This window comes from Phalacrocorax aristotelis, chromosome 3, assembly GCF_949628215.1.
Source record: "Phalacrocorax aristotelis chromosome 3, bGulAri2.1, whole genome shotgun sequence".
Taxonomy (NCBI): domain Eukaryota; kingdom Metazoa; phylum Chordata; class Aves; order Suliformes; family Phalacrocoracidae; genus Phalacrocorax; species Phalacrocorax aristotelis.
Window position 1 is genome coordinate 91,430,916 of NC_134278.1, and position 5,199 is coordinate 91,436,114.

Sequence of the window (5,199 nt, forward strand, 5' to 3'; positions counted from 1 at the left end):
AAATGTGTGAGTGTTTTATTGTAGCAAAGCCATATAGAATAGCCGGTCTCAGCTGAGCTATTGGGCACAGGCAGAGCTGGCGGAGGCACTGTATCAGGGCATAAGGAACCATCAGGACCCAAAGAAGAGAATTCTGCTGAGAAAAACTTCATTACAGCTCCAAGCATAAGCACTCAGGCAGAGAAAAAGGCTCCAGTTGGTCGGTGGACACACATGCCACCTGCATGACTGCGCCCATGCTGAGTTAACAAATGCAAGTGCCTAATCTTTAATTCAATGCAATCTTCCAGAAGCTTGTAACTGCTCATTTCTGTGCTGCCAGGAGAGTGTCAGTCTTCCCGGCGTTTAACAGAAGTCCAGAATACCTTGTTTAATTAATCTGAGAGCCATGCAGTCTCAGTGTGCCCACCGAGATGCCACTGTGACCATCAAACCACAAATTCTTCCTGTCCAAAACTTGAAATCCGTGCATAGTTCAGAGGAGGGCAATGCTAACCAACAGGCGACATAGCGGTGTTTGCCTGCCTCCACCCAACCTTTCAACAACACCTCTGGCCGGTTAAACCTCACTGGCTTCCAGCAAAGCAAGTGTAATATTTCTCTGTGCAACCCAGAGCAGAAGAAGCCTAGTGAAGCCAGACAACGCCATGCACTGCCCTGCCGCTTTGGGGAAGAATGGAGTTATTAGCCACAAGGAAGGAGGAATAGTTGGCCAGCATGTGGGGAGCATTTGCAACACTCAAGAGGGTGACATGCACCAATGCTTACAGAGGCAATTCAGAGACCTTTTGCATCCTTGTAATTCGAGGGTTCTGAATTACTTGTGTTTGCAACAGATTCCCTAGTGTTCATTAAGCATTTCACTAAGGAAGAGGAATCGAACAGGCATGTTGATGTAACACAGGCTCCAAGAGTTCACAAAGATGAGAACACGAGAGCGCCTTGCTTCCTCTGCCAGCAACTTCCTCTTCCACGCTCACCTACCTTGTTGGGTTCCTGCAGGCCACTTGACTTGCCTTATGACACTACTGCAATACATAGTTGCTGCAAAGTCACTTTCAAAAGCTTTTCTTTTAAGTACCTGGGCACAAGGGCCAAAATTAATAGGTTGGCGGGTGGAGGGGATGGGACTGGAACACATGACACAACATGCCTTATTGCTACTTCAAAGCATGTCTGTTCAAGGCTGAGAGCGCAATATTTTATATGGGATTTTACCATCTTTATCACAATTTTGGGTTTCTCTTTAACAGCCACTATTGTTTAAGTGATCTTTGCTTTGAGTGGTGGTGAAATGGAGCATAGTTTAGAGGACTAGTTTAGATCTTCAGTTCTAGGAGAGAGATTCACCTGTGACTACGTGGGTGTCTTTTGCAGCAAGCAGGCAACAAAGCAGTATGAACCTACACTTACATTTAAAATGTCAATAGGCTGAACTCATTTCAAACCACGTTTTGGACGTGGTCCATGTTTAAGACACAAGGCGCTAACACCAGAATAACGTCAAAATTGCTTCTTGCCCTTAAAAATCTTCTGTCCGCTCAACTCTCATAAGTTATTTAACTATGCTCAGCAAGAGAGTTCCCGTCACATTCCTGATAGAAGTCCGTGCTCTGATCTCTACCTGAAATACAGCTCGCTTCCAAGCTGCCGCCTTTCCTCCTCCATCCTGCAAGCATGCAGACAGCTCAAGGTACCCTTTGTAAGAAGAGGCCTGAAGTACCACGATAAATGCTCCAGTCCCAGACTTTGTGGGGCTGGCCTTTGCTCCCCGATCCACAGAGGCTATCCCAGTTGTTGTGACAAATGTACCACCTTGATTTTTCCCCATCTAATATTTGGCTTTACTCTTAGCCATGATTCACCTGGATCCTGCTGCTGCTGTATGGAGCAGCTAGGGGAGGACCATTAGCCTCCAAAGAGTTCAATAAAACCTCCTCCTTTTTCTGAGTTGAGAAATTGTTCATACCATACTGAGGCAAGAATTGAAGTCTTGCCTCAAAGTGTGCAGGTGGGGAGGACAAGCAGGGCATAGGTTAAGGGTCAGGTAGCAGGTGGCTGCTTGAATTCATGCTTACAGGGTAGCATAGGAACCAAGGCGGCTCCTTCCCTGGTTGAAGCAACACCTATTGATAATCCCATTATGCATTTCTCTATTTCTCTTTCTAATGCAGGCTCAAAGAAGCCTTTCTTTAATATTCAGCTGAAGAGGTACCCAACATGCCTCTCAGCTGCTGAAAACACCGAGGCACAGGCACTGCCCACCGCCTCACCAGAGATTCACCTGCATGCTTACTTAGGTCCACCCACTCACAAGGCTCTTCTTCACTTCTGATCCCTTCCTCATTTTGCCTTCTTTCCCCCCCCAAATCAACTACCTCACCTAAATCCCAACCGCTAGAAATGCGCTAAAATTGAACCACTGTTTTATTTATGTCCTACATGAGCAGAACAGGGGAGCATTTTCCTCCAAAACCCTTCAGACAAATGAACATGGGACATTGCAAACACAAGCAACTATAGCGCAGGAAAACATATGAAACCAATGCATGCTGTTTTGACATACAGACTACTAGCTACGAGAGCACTGTACCCTTTCTGGCATTATGTCAGGACTTGGTAGAGTAGATGGGAGCAATTCCTAGAGCAGTTGTGCTCAAGTACAGGCAGGGAAATGGAGGGAAGAACAGCAAAACAGTGTGAGTACGCAGCAGGAGAGGGCAAAGCAACGCAGGAGGGCTGATGTGCAGGAGGTGGCAGCACCTAATCGTTTTTAAAACGGCTGAAGGCTCAAAAACCACGAGCATTCTCATGACGCAGTCAGGGGCTTTGTTTCTAACTTCTTAACTAGCCAATGTTTTGTTATTTTTAATAAATAACATCTATTTGCACCTATTTTACATTGTCTCAGAAATAGCAATAGTAAGCACTAAACTAATTTTTTTGGAAAGATGCGATGTCGCTTCCAACCTAAACTAGGCAACAGGTATTAGGTTTCCCTGCCCTGTGTCAGCAATAGGGAAAGAATTATGACATGAGCCTCCTTGCTTCATCTGTGTGGTTAAAAGGACAGACGCGGATTGCTATTAAAGCTTATTCACAGACTTTCTTCTTATCTCCAATCCACCATCAGATACTTTAGAGGTGTGTACTAGGAGCAGATTTGCTTGCCATACTGCTGTTCAGTCTGGACAGACTGCAGTCATCGATTCTACTCCAGCCAGAACACTTGCGCAGAAGATACACACAAAAGGGCATATTGTTGCTTTCTAAAAGGTATTTTAAAATTTCACATTTCTCAATGACTTCTTTAATGTCTAAAAATTGCTGTCAAATCAGTTGGTCTCTGCAAGATTTTAAGCAGCATGACAAGCATACTAAATATTTTTTAAAACTTTTCTCCATGACAAAGGCCATTCAGAGTAAGTCTTACTGTCTTTACTTTCTCAAGTACTTCTCTTTTAAGCAGAACTTGTGTCTTACAACTTAGTTAAAAATTCTATTTTTCGAGGCAGAGGTGATCTAGTCCCCCCGCCCCTTCCCATTCTGTTACAACTTCACAGGACCCTGGCTACACAGGGAACCCGTCTCAGGCACAGGATTTGCTGTCCTCGCTCATCTGCCACAAGACAGCCCATGAATTCAGGGATAATAGCATCCGCACAGCAGAAGATGCAGGAGGTATTCACTGAAGTTCTGAGCTGCACCTAATAACCACATGGACCCTCCTCCTCCCACACACCTTGCCCTCCAGCAGACATTAACTTTTCTTCTTCATTAAACTACTGTTGTCTTCTACTGCCTATTTACCTTGCACGCTTTTCTGACAGGAATCCCACTGTAAATACATACAGTAAGTGTACAAAAATGGAACCTGAGAAGTGCTGTTAACTGAACTGAGAATTTTCACACTTAGATGTATTCACAGGAGGACACCTTCTTTTCAGTTGTACTACCTATGCAACAAGTATACAGCGTGAGACTTTTTTTTCCCCTTAATGTAGGAAGTAGAAGAATTTCTGCTAGAAATACAAATTTACCAATACAAGTAAGCAATTGAATTGCTCCCCTACGTTCACAACATTAGCCTTCGTAAGAAAGGAGCAGCACGCACCACTGCTGTGTAGCGATGCCCCTGCTGTTAACCACTGTAGTGTTGTAAAGGGGCATGGTAGCACAGGGGCTGCAAGTGACAAAGTGACAAGAAATCCACTTTTGTGTTCAGCTGTAACTTGTGCTCTACCAGAGCGTACTCTACCAGGAGTACGTTGAGAGTCGTGGGTCACCTTTAACAAGTAATTTTCTTCTGCACGCGTCAATATTATCTCCCATGGAAAAATGTGAAACATTTATAAATACCTTTATGGAAAGGCAAAAGCAGACATTCTCGATCAGGCAGGAAGCAAAGGGTTCTTTAAAACTGTTTAATTACATGTTTCGGGTAAGCACAGACAATACAGGAGATTTACCACACTCTTAGGTATTTCCATTCTTTTCTCTAGGCTTGAACTATTCATTAAGGATGTCTTTCAGTCAACATCCTTGCTCAATCACTTTTGCTGCAAAGAAGGGTGCTGGAATAGGACTATTGCAGGAAACTTCATTCCATCAAGGCATGATTTTCTGTGGGCTTTTTTTCTCCTTTAATAACCACCTACTAGTCGTTGAAGATATTCGGAGAGAACCCTGCCTTCCAAGATGCCCTGAAGAATGTACTGAAACCAAACGGTTGGAGTCCTAGAAATGCTGCAGCCCTAGAAATACTTAAATCAATACCAATATGTATGTTGTAGAGCTGAAATTCTCTTTTTCATTGGCACTGTGCCACTGATGCCTGGCTTGTGTCCGGACACTTCTACATCAGTTTTGTTTTCTTCTTCTTTCATTAGCCTTTGGGCTTCTTCCCCCATTTTCTTTCGTTGCTGCGCTGCTTCTCTTCTTTTTTTTTTTCCCTTTCTGCTACCTGTTGTTGTCTGCAATTAAAGAAAATGTGAACTGCTAAAGAACACGAGTCCAATTTTCAGCATACTTTAAGTTCCTGTCAGAAATGGGTTATAATTAAGAATTTGCCCAAATATTTTACGATCTAAAAGCCACTCAGTTCTCAAGGATTCAGTGTGTCAGGGGGAACGTAGGACAGTTGTAAGGCCCAGAGCTATTTAGACAAATCTAATGCTTCAAGTAACAATACTAGCTGTC